The sequence below is a fragment of the Theropithecus gelada genome, chromosome 5 (assembly GCF_003255815.1).
Source record: "Theropithecus gelada isolate Dixy chromosome 5, Tgel_1.0, whole genome shotgun sequence".
In the NCBI taxonomy this organism is placed as follows: domain Eukaryota; kingdom Metazoa; phylum Chordata; class Mammalia; order Primates; family Cercopithecidae; genus Theropithecus; species Theropithecus gelada.
The window spans coordinates 139,320,616-139,336,474 of NC_037672.1; the positions used below are offsets into that span (position 1 = coordinate 139,320,616).

At 35.3% G+C, this 15,859-nt stretch overlaps 1 protein-coding gene across 4 annotated transcripts in view; it reads right to left on the bottom strand.

Moving 5' to 3' along the window:
• INPP4B (inositol polyphosphate-4-phosphatase type II B) overlaps nucleotides 1–15,859 on the bottom strand; it is an 807,120-nt gene that overhangs the window by 34,461 nt on the left and 756,800 nt on the right. The gene's annotated exons all lie outside the window — the stretch shown is intronic.

A 15,859-nucleotide genomic window follows, 5' to 3' on the forward strand; every position in this document is an offset into this window, starting at 1 on the left:
AAACAAAATAGCAAACTAAAAATTCTACTTTTCAGAAGTAATATTTTAAATGTCACTGCCAATTTTAATCCAATATTAAAAATCTATTGAGAATTCTTGGACAAAAATCAACTTATCTGTTGTCAGATGTCTAGTTCTAATACAGTTTTCCCTATTTCTAAGAAGAAAGGATTGAGATTGGGTTGAGCAGCGATGGTGTTTACAACTGAGAGGTGGACACAACTAAAATTGAAACTAATGGGAATGATTATGTTTTTGTTTCACAGATTTCTCACCCAAATATAGTCTTGCCTGCTGCTGTCTGATAAACTATAAAGCAGAAAAGTGCAGGCAGGTTAGAAATCACCTAAAAACCAAATCAATGTGTTTGTGGAGGGAGATAAGGGCTTATAAACCTGGATACTTAGTCACTTTTCTAGTTTTTCTTAAGGTCATTACTTTGTCAGAGAACATAACTTGATAAAGTAAACGACTTTTAATATTTATTGTCAATACATCCCAATCATAGGCATCTAGCAAAACATGGTGACATTTCTAGAGTAAGCAATAACTTTTTAAAAATGAGAATCATCAGTGTCTCCTGTGGGTGGAGGGTGTTCTTTCTTATCTATCCAGTAATAATACCAGCTTAAAGTTCACTTTCCCCCTGTAGCCCCTGACAGTGCCCCATACTTTTCTTACCCCTCCTACTTGCTTAATTGTTCCCTTATTTCTGTTTCCAAAAGCAGAAATTCTGTTTCCATTAAGGAGTTTGTACTTAATACCCTAAAATACTTAATTTATCATTATGTATCTGTATGTGATTCTCTTTCAGATTTTGAGGTTTTTCATGAGAAGGAACACAACGTACTTATATACGCATCTTCAATGCAAAGCATTGTGCTTGGTAAATAATATGCACTCAAAAATTGCTTACTTGTTTGATATAAGAGAGTGTCCAGAACCATATACTCTTTATGGTATATGGAGTCTGACATAGTGGAATAATAACCCAGAATAAAATAACATATTTTTGGAAGAAGCAACGCATAGTCAACTAAATCAACCAAGGTCAGCCTATATAGGCTCTAAAGCATTTTGGGGCAGTAGGTAGACCCTTGAGACATGGCTACATTTTACCAATGGCATAACATATAGCTAGTTCAGGGGACTGATTTGCCAGTTTATTTTCCAATTCTGTACTCTGGGTGGATCTTCTTGAAGACAAGCTGGTTCTGGGTAACTGCAAATATTTACTGGTATTCTGTTCCCTTTGACAGCATTGTGCTACTCAGTCAGTGGGAAGGTCAAGTGAATTTGAACAAAGTTAAATTGCCTACCTCATCAATTTTCAAACTGAGTCAAGATTTTGTGGTCTGGCTTAACTCAAGAATTAACCACAAATTAGTTATAGAACGGCTGCTTGCTATATACACGTGACTGATTTTTGGTTTTGCACCTTTCATGATTTTACAGTGCAGGAATCTCACCCTGCACAAAGAAACTGCCCCATGGGATTTCTACTTTAAAAGTTTATTTACTTATTTATATAAGTGTTTGGTTGCAGAGCCCGAAATCATTTATTAATTTGCTATCATTGGGTATAAGTATATCCTACCAAAAAACTCAATTGCATTTCTTAAAGCACAGGAAATATATAATGCTCATTTAGGCCACCGTACTTACTTGATGGCTAGAGCCAATTAGAATAAAAATGTATTCATTTATATTTCGTTGTACAATATCAAGTACCCCAGAACAACTGAGGAAAAACCTTGCTAGATGACAATATATACCACAAAGGACTACAGTTTTAAATTTATTACATAGTGAGACAAAGTTCCTTTAAAAAGATGATGCATTTTATGGATACAGGAATGAAGAGATGAATGTAATTTATCAGCCGAGGCTCTTGGAACCTAGGACTCAGAGTAAAAGGGCCTGGTTCCACCACATCTTAGCTGTAAGGCCTTTTGCATGTCATTTAACCCCTCTGTAGCTGTTTCTTTAAGACTTAATCCATAGGTTAAAAATCCATAGAATTAATCCACAAGTTAGAAGATTTAATTCACAGATAACACCCTGCCTGTCTGGAGGCCATACCATCTACCCTGGCCACGGGGCCCCAGCCATTAGAATTAGAGCAATTAATATCTGTAAAGTAGTTAGAAAAGTGCTTGCTACTTAGTAAGCACTATACAACTGGAAGAAAAAAGGGAAAACAGGCAGACCTTTGTCTTATTTTACTCTGTGTTCTTCATATTAAATTTAGAACATAGTAATTGATCTTGCTCGTAATTACTTATAAAGAGTATTAAAATGCAGACTGCATTGAGAAATGATGGCAATATCTTTCAGGAAGAGCAGGACTTGTACCAACTTTCACATCTTAAAGGGATTTTAAAAATTAAGCAGAACACAGAAACCATATTCCAATATTTGACAGGCTGACCTAAGGAAGGTGATGGTTGATCCAGGCAGGTGAATGGATCAATAATCGGAAGTCATGGGGTAACAGATTTCAGCTTAACAAGAAGATAAGTTTTATAAATCACATAGCTGTCCAAAAATGGAATGGGTTGATACCCAAAGTGACAAACTCCCTGCTATTGTACATGTGCAAGTAAAGGTTAGCTGACAATCTGTCAGGGATGTTGTAAAAAGAATCCCTGCCTTACTTGGCAGGGTCACTAGGTAATCTCTAAGGTCCTTTCCAAATGCTGCAGTCTTAAAATACCATTAGCAAAAAACGGTATGGGTACATAGAAATGGAAGGAGTTTGAAAATTGACTTTTAAGAGAATAACAATTAAAGTGTAAATAAACATTTTATTCTGTTACCAAAAACTTGTAATGTTTCACTACCCCATGACAATAAAAAGCAAAGTATATAGTCTGACATATTTGGGAAAAATTAATTTATACCTATTCTTTTCTCAATTTATTTTAATGAGATACACAAATGTTGGAATTTTAAAATTAATATTAAATTTAGTGGCTGAAAAGATAGCATAAGAATACACATATATCTCAGGAGTCACAACAATTGGGTCATTTGAATGAAAATGAGGTTTATAAATGTGATCAAATTAGATTTAAGCAAAAAGCATTTAAATAATTTTTATATATTTTATGTACTAAATACAATGCATAGCATGATAAATATATAAAATATAAAATGTTATATATAAATGTATATATGTACATATATACATATACACACACACACATATATATATATCTATATATATATCTATATATATCTATATATATATATCTATATATATCTATCTATATATATATCTATATATATCTGTAACTTTGGTCTCCAAAGCAAGTAAAAGTAATATGAAAAAATTCATTCCAATTTACTTTTCAATTTCAGTTATTTTATTTGGATCACAAGTCTTGCAAGTATGCTGAATTCATTTTGTCAAACAAAAGTGATTATCTGAGATAGCTTTAGTTAGACTATTTCCTCAAACACAGAGATCTAACCTTGCTCTAGTAATTCTGTATAAATTATCACTGTTGCTCAGAGAAGTATATCTCCTTGCAGTGGAATCAGTTCAGGTGCATAAAGGGAACATCCTATAGCATCCAGTCTGTCTATTCTTGCCTGCCATCACACTATTATACCATCACACCATCATACCAGGGAGAATCACAGAGCTTTCACATTAGATTCAAGGTGCAGAGTGTTCAATTGAAAAACCTACCAGAAAACTCAACTGAAGGACTGGTATAGAGTTAAGAACAATATCCAGATTAAAAAATAATTACTTTATTAGGCTGGGCGTGGTGGATCATGCCTGTAATCCCAGTACTTTGGGAGGCCGAGGCGGGCAGATCACCTGAGCTCAAGAGATCAAGACCATCCTGGCCAACGTGGTGAAACCCCGTCTCTCCTAAAAATACAGAAATTAGCTGGGCGTGGTGGTGCATAGCTGTAGTCCCAGCTACTCGGGAGGCTGAGGCAGGAGAATTGCTTGAACCTGGGAGGCAGAGGTTGTAGTGAGTTGAGATTGCGCCACTGCACTCCAGCCTGGGTGACCCAGCAAGACTCCGTCCCCTACCACCAAAAAAATAAAATAAAACAAAAATTAAAATAAAAAAATAAAAAAACTTTATTAGATGAATACACTCCTTAACATAAGATACTGCAAAGTTTTGGATCAGAAGGTATCTAGTTTGCCTTTCAACATTAATCTAACAGAAACACATATCTATAGACCTCAGGTACATATTCTGAGAGAAGCGGGGAAATACGTTAACTACACTTTTGTAGGCACTTCAGTATAATTTTTGTCTAACGTTGAAATACTGAACCTTTAATTTAGATTTATTGGTGCCAATGGGGACATAAAGCTTTACAAGGATAAAGATGCAAAAGCCTTCTTTTATATGTAAGAATGCTGATTCAACATTTATTTTTTTCAAGGATGTGGCAAAAATATCAGATTGCCGAGCATTTTCCTTAGAGGAGAAGTCAATATCTATGAGGAGTGCTGACTACTTACCTTGTAGCTACTTTCTTTCTTAACTGCTGGTGGAAATAGTCCAGATGATCTGCCTGAATGCAAAGCTTACCTTTGTAGGGAAGAGAATGCCCTGCCTGTCTGAAGATGCATACTATCTACCCTGCACAGGAGCCCAAGCCATGAGAATTAGAGAAGGAAGTTCGCACATGCTTTTACCTCGTCAGACTCTAAATGAATTAAAAAGCTTCTTTTTCTCTTCTAGTCCTCCACACACACAAGTCCAGATTCTTCCAAGACTCTTTTAGTTTGTTTTTTCCTTGATTGTGATAAATGAAATTGAAATTTTGCTTCCTTTTCAAACTCCAGAAGAAAATGTGTTCAGAAACGTATTGACAAAACATGCTAATACCATTTTAACATTTAGTTGGAGATAAGGATATTCAAAGGGCAACTACTAAATTTAAAATTGAGCTCAAAATTTTAAAAATATACACATATAAATTTATTTTCCCTAGTACTAGTGTGCTGACATCCTAAAATCCCTAAGGCTTTTTAAAAAATGGGATATTTTTCATCTTCTTTTCATCTTAGCACTAGTGCCAAGGTTATTAGTATACTTTTGTTATTCAGGGGATGTGGGCAAAGATAGCAAAATACACATATACATATTTATGATAAAACTAAATAAAGCATACTGCAAAGAAACGTGACTTTCTTTTACCTTGCCATAAATAGAAATGCAACAGAGTTTCCACTTTCCATTATGGTCTGAAATCATAACCTCTGTGATGAAATTGTAATTTATAAACTAACTTTAAGGATTGCATAATGGAAGGTTATAACGGACTACATGAATATCAAATATATAATTTTCTGAAAATAGACTTATTTCAACCCCAAATGCCCCATGATTTAGAATTAATTTCTAATTATGTACAATGTCTATGTACTATAATAACTCAACCTTCAAGACTAAATCCTTGCTACAACACTGTTGTAAGGCAAAGTTATATGTAATCACATAATCTATTTTCTTCTGAAACATCACATCTTTTATTATTCAGTGTATTAAAAGTCAGCTCGATTCTCCGTTCAGAAACCACACGATACATTAGCAGCTTTTAAGTTATTAACATACACAATAAAATTGTATGTATGTAGTCAAACCACAGAAGAAAAAAAAGATGAAACTCATCAAATGCTTGTTGGAGTGTGGGCTTCCACAGTCTGTCAGCCACGTGTTTCTCATGTGGTCAAGCTGAATCCATGGTAGGGCTACGCAGTGGTCTCGGTTGCCTTTTAACTCTATGACCAAGTAATACTTAACAATATGTACCTTGCACATATGCATATGAGATTTTTGTTATATGAAAGGTTTTTTTTTTTTAATGGCGACTACAGATACTAGGAGTTTTCAATAAATCTATTTCAAGAGCAGCTGCTATAAAATTGGTTCATTCTTGTGAAGTGGAAGGCATTTTCCCCTTTATTTTCTGGCAAAAATAATATATCTTGACAGCTCTAATATGTCTTTTTCTCACTTTTGTTCTAGTCTATTTTCCTCAATAGAAAAAATCTTTATCACAAAATCAAATAAAACTAATGGTGTTATAAAATTCTGTGAATTTATGTTATAAAATTAAATTGTGAAACAAAACTGAACAAAAGATGACATCTATTGTATTTCTATTTTCAAAAACAAAAGAACAGTCAAGGTGATTTGAAAACTCTAAAGCATATAATAAATATAATGGCATTAGTTTCTCAAATAGCTGAGAAAACAGACACCATTGTGAAAACACATAAATTCAGATGTGAGAAAACAGATATTTTGCAGTTTGAAAAAATTTAGTATTTTCAGCTTGTATTGAAGGTTACTAAGAGTAAATTTAGGAAGAGTCTTTAGTATAGGATATAGTGAATAGTTTATGTGATTTTGTTTTTATTTAAGTATTTACACCCTGCCTTATTCCAAAAAGAATTTAAGGCAGTTTACCTGAATACATCAAATTCAGTAAGATATCAGGAATAAAAAGTGAGAAAGAAACAGTAAATGCAAGAGTAATGTCATAAAATGGAGCCAAGAATGAGGCCAACACACACACACACACAAACACATACACACACAGTGAAAGCCTATTAAAGAATGTTATACATTTGAAGTAGATGAATCACAAAATTGGCCCTGAGCTTTTTAGTAGTCTCTACAAATGGAAACTACAAAATTAAAGCCCACCTGTACACATACAATCACACATCGCCCCACCCCAGACAAACACATATGCACATGTGCACCTGTTTTGTTGTGCGGAATCATTCATTAGCCGAATGTTAATGCTCTGGGAATGACTGCACAGAATACTCACAAAGAGGGAACTTTACAGAGGAATTAAAAATGTCTGACAACATGGATGCACCTAGAAAATATTATGCTAAACGAAAGAGAGCATTCACAAAAGACCACAAATTGTATAAATCTATTTATATGAAATGTCCAGATGAGGCAAACCTAGTGGTACCCAAGGGCTGGGGGGATGGCATTTGGGAAGACACTGGTAATGGAAATGGGGTTTCATTTAGGAGTGCCAAACAGGTACTAAAATTATTGTAGTGATTGGTATACCAATCTGTCAGCATACTAAAACTACTGTAAAAAGGGTAAAACACTGTACCCTTTAATATGTTTACTGGTTTATTATAAAGTTATTACAAATAATACAGATGAAGAGATGTGTGGGGCGAGGTATGAGGGAAGGGATACTGAGCTTCCATGAGCTCCCTGGGTGCACCGCCCTCTAGGAACCTCCATGTGTTCAGCTATATGGAAGCTCTACGAACCCAGTTCCCTTGGATTTTTACAGAAGCTTCATGATATTAGCATTCCTTTCCCCCAAGAGTGTAGAGCACGACCTGCTCTGGGAAGAGTCTCATGACCCACCGTCTACACTGTACACTTTAAATGGGTGGTTGTTATAGTCTAGTAAGTATATGTGAATTGTATCTCAAAAAGATGTTAAAAATGTATCAATATCCTTACACTAGGCAAGTGGTTATCAAACTTCAGTGCACATCAGAATGACCTGGTGAGCTCATTAAAACACTGATTGCTGGGCCCCACTTGTAGAGTTTCTGGTCAAGTAGTTCTTGGAAGGGCCTGAGAATGTGCATTTCTAACAAATTCTTGGATGATGCTGATGCTGGAATCACTCTCTGAGAACCAATGCAACAGATGATATGAATAATGGAACTGACTTTTTTTTTTTTTAAACTTTCCTCAATATAGTTTGAGGACAGCACAGCCATTCACAGTTTAGTAAAAACAATGTGGCAGGAATCTGCTATGACAAAGAAGCAATAAGAACAGTAATAACAGTCATCACCGTACATCAGTAATAGCTATGACAGCATTTAATATTTACTAATCCTCACTGTGTAACAAGTACTATATTAACTCCATCAGTGATCATTGTTTCTTCTAGCGCTCATGACAACCCTATTAGATGAGGATGCTGGTGAAATTATCACTACAATATAACAGTTTGACTTTACCAATTGCTTACTGTGAACTATATCCAGTTACCAATTTCTTTGTATATGTTGTTTCATTTTACAGATAAAGAACCTAAGGCCTCTTAGAATTTCATTCCCACTGCTAAGAAGTGAAGAAATCAGGCAGTCTAACTCAAAAGTCCTTCCTTTTAACCACTTTATGTGCCATAGAGGGGCAGCCTGCTCTTTGCTGAGCTGGCCTAATTGTTAGATTTTAGGGTATTCAGAGCAGTGATTACCCCCAAATAATGCTGTGATATTTGAGAGATATCACATGTGATTTGTTACTAATAAAATACCAATTTTGCAAATGATATGCTTTATAAATTACAGTTTTGATCCCCATAATGATGTCATTCACACTCATATGAGTTTTGATATGCTCACTAAATGAAAGAGAATGGGGTGTAATTATGCATAATGCATCTTTGCTCACAGGACTTTAGACCATTATCCTTTGCGCATTAGTATATGATGCCCAGCATTTGAACTTCTCTGTCATCTGTGGTCTTCTGATCAGGAGAAAAGCTTGCAACATTTGGGTGCTTATTCCTAAACACAGTTGCCTCCTAGTCCAGTTTTCTTTAGAAATTGGCTTGTGAAGCCATCCAATTTGTTCTCTTGAACAGGTGTCTGGAACACTATAACCAATATTCAAGTTAGGAGAAGGGCTGAAGCCACTTTATGACAGTGTTTACCAGAGTATAGCAAGCGTTCTGATGGAAGACAAGAAGTTTTAGACCGTATACTGATAATTCATTGAATTAATAGTTTCGGATTTCTTTGTATGTAAGGACAAACATAACAGGCACATTGAGTATATGAATTCATGGATATCATTGGCTAGGACAAGGCAGTTGGTGTTTGTAGAAAAAATCATTAGGTGGTGAAATGAAAATTATTTCCTTGATTCTCTTGTCTCAACCTCCCAGGGGCATAAACAGACTCTAGGTTTTGGCATAACTGCTCTCCATAGATCATTCAGGTTTGGGCTGCCTGAATCTCAGTCTTCTTTAGTGAAAATGAGACCTTTTCCTGAACTAGTTCTTGCTACACCTCATTTTCCAAGTGCAAAGGCATCAATCATCTCCCTAATCAACTATAGGTTTTTGTTTCTCAGCTGGAAGTGTGTTTCCCTTGTCTAAAGTGGAGCCCTGTCCCTTTCCCTGCTAAAAAGCCTCACATCATGTCACAGGCTCCCGTCATAGCATGATGCATTCTCTGTCCAAACCCAAGAGATGCACCTGTCTTATTCCACTGTGCTTTCATTTAAAAAATACAAATAAAGCATATTTTTAAAAAATCACACCACTCCTGAAACAGTGTCTTCTAAATGTAACTTAAACACAATAGGCCAGTGGTTTATTTATAAACGCTGGAAACCTTTCCTAATTTGCAATTATGTGCAAAACTCCATTGTGTGAAACATTGAAGATGAGATGAGTGAGAATCTGGATGGCCAATCAATATTTAGACAGATATTTAATCTTATTTTGTGTTACTGAGAAAGTATAACTGAAACAAAGATAGCACTTTCCATCCATCAGATGATTAAAAACTCTTACAGTAGAAGTATTGGGATGTGTGGAGACATGGAGCACATGTGCATGGCTTGTGGCTTATAAATTAGTATAGCTATTTGGAAAAGCAATCTGGCAGCATCTAGCAAAATTAAAAATACAAACGCCTTACCACCCATTCTACTTATGGGTTTATATACATGGATATACATGGGAGAATGTCTATTACAGTATTGTTGGTAATGGCAAAACATCAGATATTTTGGGCACTAGAAAAATTGTGGTCTATTTATTCAAGTGAGTATTACACAAGTTTAAAAGAAGATAACTAGATATAAGATAAATAAGCACCGATCTCAAAAACTTGATATCAGCTGAAGAAAATAAGTTGTTCAATGTGGCACACATTACAACATTTATGTAAGCAAAACCACTTGACGAGTGTGATGAGTGAATAAGCACTACTCTTATCCACTTAGATAACTCTAATACAGATTTTCCTAACTCCTGGCAACTTACCTAAATTCTCTGCATCCTCAAGACACAGTTCAGGTTCTACCTCCTCCAGGACACCTCCTGGCCACAGTGATTCTTTTTATCCTCTGAACTGCTTAATAATGAATGCTTCCTACACTTTGGACTCATTTATCTGATTCTGTTCTTGCGGGAATTAGCAGTTTCCCCATATAGGATGCTTAGTGTTATTCTTAGTGCATAGTAAGTCCTCATTGACTATTAGCAGCTGTTATGATTTCAAATGCGTTTCTCCGTTTGTATAGCATGGTACTCTGCCACAGTAGATATACAAAAGATGTTCACTTTTGACTATGAAAATGATGACCACATATTTCTATTAATGATCTATTTTCCCAACTCACCTCCAGAGGTGGGGCTGCTGACACATTTTACAAGATATCCTAACTCGCCAATAAAAGCTGTGGGAATTCAGGAGTTAGACATTCACCAGTTCCACAAACTGAGTGCTGAGTGCTGTTCTCTGGGGGCCTCAGATATGCACTAACCCCCGCTCTAAGCTTAGCTGCTTCTAGATTCCCTGATGCTATAGCTAGGGCTCTAGCAAGATTTCCAAACCCTGTAGCCCACTGTCACTGAGAGAAAATGTAAGGCTTTTAGAAAGCAAATGTTAATCCTGGGACATTTTTCCTAAGACCTCGAAGACCAGGAGAACTCCCCCATTTTAGCAATATCCAAGGATGCACTTTTAGAGAAAAATGGGATAAGGAAGAACAAGCAGGGTAGATAGAAATGGGGAGAGTGTAGAGAGCAAGGGTAACATTTCTCAGCAGAACACTTCACGCCCACTGGGTGCAGAGACTGTAAGTAAGTGATCTCATTTATCACAACACTCAAAAGAGGGCGATGGAGCATCATCTTACCTTTACACATTAGGAAACTGAGGCCTTGAGATTAATTAATGTGTCCACCACTACATAGATAATTAGTGTTAGAATAAGGAATTAACTCCAGGTCTTCCTGGATTTAAAAACCTGTATTTGTGGCAGAAGTTAAATGTATTTGCTTCAGTTAGATTCATTTATATTGTATTTGATTTTAAGTGAAAACATATGTTTCACATCCTTCTACGTCTAGGCACTTAGTTAATAATTTTGGGAGTTGAAAGAAGTGGTTGACTTGGAAAGGTGTGTATAAAGCTGATGGCTGCTCTGGACTATGACCTCCACGCTCACAGGGTCTCAAGTTGCTACAACTGGAAAACAACCCTATCAACAAAAGAAATTAGGGGAAAGAAATAGACCTCAAAATCATCATTTTTCTGTCAACAGAATACTATGACAACCTTGTCAGGCATGAATATAGGAAGAAGATCCACTAAAATCAGCACATACATTTTGCTCAGGAAGTTGGAAGTCCTTTGTAGGCCATTCTTTGATTTCCCCAGGAAGGTTAGTTCTCTTCGGGGGTTTATAGTGGATGGCTTATTAAAAGCTACTTGCTTTAACATGATTTCTAAGGATGTACACCTTCTTTGCAGTATCTTTTAACTCACCTTCAACTGAAGTAAAAACATCCCAAATAAGGTCAATTTTCATGTTTTTATTAATAACCCTGAGTTGAAGGTGACTTTCTCAGCTTACTCCTGTTATTTGCTGCAAATACTGACTGAAGTAATGTAGCAAACACACCACTGAAACTCTCAAGGGAGGAGACAATACTTAGCAATCGCGGAAAAACTGTTCCCAATTACGATGTTCCCTACAAACGCATCTCTTTCAAATAGTCAAAAAATAGCTGCAAACTTCAATTACCTATGTTTACAATGCTTATAATTCTCTTTAATATTTGAAATAGGATATAATATGAAATAATAGCAGCTCTTCTCCAACGAGTACAATCAAAAACAAAGAAAAAAATAAGCTCAAGTGGAAACAAGACTAAAGACAGAAGGAAGAAACTTTTCTATTTCAACAATTGAACTACATTACTTAAAAGTGAACCCTACAAGGGAAGAAGTCATACAAACACATCTTTTCCAGACATCAATTGGTTAAGTGTCATTTACTTATAAAGCAGAATACTTCATAAATTATGCTCCCCCAACAGATAAATTACAGGTGCAACAGTTGAGAATATGACATTTAATAAATGAAACTCAACAAGGCCAATGGGCCTTTTAAGTCTCTTATAAATTAAATATTTACTGAAATAGAATGACTAAAGTCCTGTATTGCAAGGGTGATACATAAGTATATGCTGAAACTTACCCTGAGTCTTCCTACTAACAGCATATTAACTATCCTAATTTTAAGGAGCCATGACAGATTGAGAAAGCAATGTAGTATAAAACAAAAGACAATTGAGAACTATGGTGTCACATTATTACTTTGTATAGCCATCATCCTAGAGTTCTTGTTAAGGAAAAAAACAGTACAATGGTATTTTTGTTTTAATTTACTTTATAGAGGCATTAAATGTCCCTATACAATTATTTTTTGTTAAAATAGTTTTCTAGATTAATGATGGTCAATGAGGGTTAAGAATCACTATTTTGGTCTTAATGATATAGTCAACCACTAAGAGATCCTTACAGAGTCAGAACACCCAGACACCTTGTGTTAATCTTCTATTCTGAAGAGGCATTTATGCCATTTCATCAAACAGATGGTACTCAAAAGTCCATCAGGAGTGTGCAGCTGAAAGTAATACTGGATATGTAGAAAAAAGGAAGTCTGAATTTGTTGCCAATTGTACAAAGGGTGGATTCAGGTGGTGAGCTGAAATGGTTTCTTTATTGCCTATTTGTTTTTGAATTAGGATAATAAGACTTTTCTTTCATATTCTGCAACTTGTGCTTATCAACATGTGACAATCAAGTGATAACTTCATATGCTTAATTTAAAATGCCTATGTATGCACAATACCACCTAATACATAGGACCCGAAACTTTTAGAAACCCGTGTCATTCATGTATTCCTTTATTGTATATTTATTGAGAAAAAAATGATACTGTGTTCACTGGGTACTGTTTTCGGTACTGGAAATATAGTAGTGAACAAAAAGAAACAAAAGTCTCTACCTTCAGAGAGCTGCTTCTCCTGTGGGGATTTCTGAATAAGAACCAGATGGAGCTTTATTTACTTTCCTTTATATACCTTTACTCATCATAAATAATTTGAAACTGCTACAGAGATAAGCATATACAACAGAAAATAATTAATATAGCTATGGAAAAAATAAAACTAAATAAAGAGTGATATGATAACCTTGGTGAACTTTATTTTTCCCTTGAATTTTTACGATGAAGAAAACTTGGTGAATTTTTAAGAAATCCAGATAAAATAGCCTGGAAGGTGATTGGAATAATTCAAAGGTAAAATAAACTGCAACTGATATTAAATAAAATTAAAAGTTGCAGTAAATTCAAAAACATACAAATCAAAGCCCCTTAAAACACTGATTTTTAAAAATCCAGAGTTGTTCCCCAGAATGTCTGTAAAGTTCTTAAAAAATTAAATTCTGGGACCCATCTCAGATCTTCTCAATTATAATCCATGTGGGGGTCTAAACATATGTATTTTGTTTCAGTATAGGACATGTTATTTTATTATAAAATTGAACCCAAGATGATGATAACTTAAACTACATCTTGATATACTTTTAAAAATAGATTTAGGGGGTACAGATGCATCTTTGTTACATGGACATACTGCATAGTGCTGAAGTCTGGGCTTTCAGTGTAAACACCACCTGAATAGTGTACATTGTACCCAACAGGTAGTTTCTCATCCCTCACTCCCTTCCCGTCCTTCCACCTTTTAACACACCAATCAAACATACGTATTTTTTAAAAGTTACAGTTCATTTAAAAACCACTGTCTGAAGGGTGGGATTTGATAGATGGCAGAGTGAGGAGCTAGGCAAATCTGCTTCTTCTCTAAAAACTTAACTGTAAAAGATTGTCAGAACCCAGAGTTTTGGGACCCCGGTAATCAATCAGCATTAAGCAGTAACTTGAGAAATGTTTATTCATGAACCACTGTTGCATGTGGGGTAGGAAATCTGTAAGAGTTATATGTATAAAAATATTGATAAGACATTTCTAAGGTGACTTATCTTAAATTTTATGATTATTTCTAGATATATAATACACATTAGCCTCAAAAATGTTTATAAAAAACCTATTCAGGGATTGTGATGCTTCCATAATTAACACAGCATTTGCAAACACTTGCACATTTTTAAAGTGCTATTTACAGAGCTGATTTTCTTAAATAGGGAAGATACTGCATTTGAAACCTTATTTACAAGAGCTGCCAGGACACTTTATTTCAACATATGCTATTGTAGTCCAACTTTATGTCATAAAATATTCACAAACATAAAACTACAAGGATCATAATTAACTAGATTATACTGCACATGGAAAATCAGAGTATTAACATCACAGCCCTTGATTTTTTTATTTTTTTAACCAACATTATTTAGTGATTACCATGTGCCAAACATTGTTAATTCCTGTACATGTATCAATTCATTTAATCCTCGAGACGCTCCTAAAATGGAGCTACTATTATCATGTCTGTTTTAAAAGATGAGGAAACTGAGAGGTAGCAAGAGGTTGAGTAACTTGCCCTAAGGCACTAAGAGGCCGTGAGAGACTAACTTGCCTATGGGTAATGGCATATAGCCTGGATTCAAATTAGCTGGCTCCCAAGCCTCATGCTCTTACCTACTCTGCTGTGTTGCCAGAGCTTGTAAACCTATGATCCTGTGTTGTGAGGCAAAATACCCAGAGGGAAATGAAGGCAGTTATTAAAGAAAAGAACACATCTTATTTTCTTTTACATACGTGCATACATATATACACAAATACAGGTCACACACTCTGGCACTGTCCTCATATACACACAAAACCAAAAGAAGAAGATCACCAGAATACTAGGGATTTCAAGTTAAGCCTTTAGTGTTTTAGATTAAATTTCTAGTGCCTTACCTTAAAAACACAAAAATGAATCATCACAAATGCTGTATCATGGGCAAATGTATTGCATATATAATGTCAATCATAGGCAATACCAAAATATGTTGTTCTATAGTATAACATGTCTAGTATACATATAGTCTTTATTTACCTGTTCGAATTATTTTATTTCTAATTTAAGGGTTCCCTCTTCTATTTTAACAACAGACAGCAATTTCATCTTCCAGAAGATTTGTTACCTAAGTCAGTTTAGTCCCATGGTGTACCTGGCCTATAATATCATGCATTCCTGCGTTTCTCACCAAGCACCTTTGTTCCATCTACAGTGACGTTTGTCTTATTTTTCTGCAGATTTGAAGGTTTCATACATGAATTTATTTTACCTGTTAGTGCTGAGATATTATTTTTCGAAAGAAGTTTTTATATCAACCAAACATGTTTTATATGGCTGAGATGTTCACGTCAGGACTCTTAAGACATCCTCATACATTTATCAAAAAATTATGATAGAGCTCCACTGAACAATGAAAATGCCAAGAGACATGAAATGGGATGAAATACAGGACTTCAGAAACCTCTCGTTAGTGAGAAAACATAGAGGCATAGAACGAGCACAAGCAAACGTCAATGTCGCCAATGAAAGACTGCAGCAGTTGAAAGAAAACTGGTAGCTAATGGCAGGCTAGATAAGAAGCAGCCCTCTCCAGTGAATCACATGATATTCCTTTCTGGGAACCCAGAGCCTGTCCCACACTTCCTAGTGTGCTTCTGAGCTAGGCTTTGCAGCAAAGAGACAATTTCATTTAACTTTTTAATTAACATGTGTCCTTGCTGATAGACACTGTGAATGAAGCACTTTTTCCTTCCCA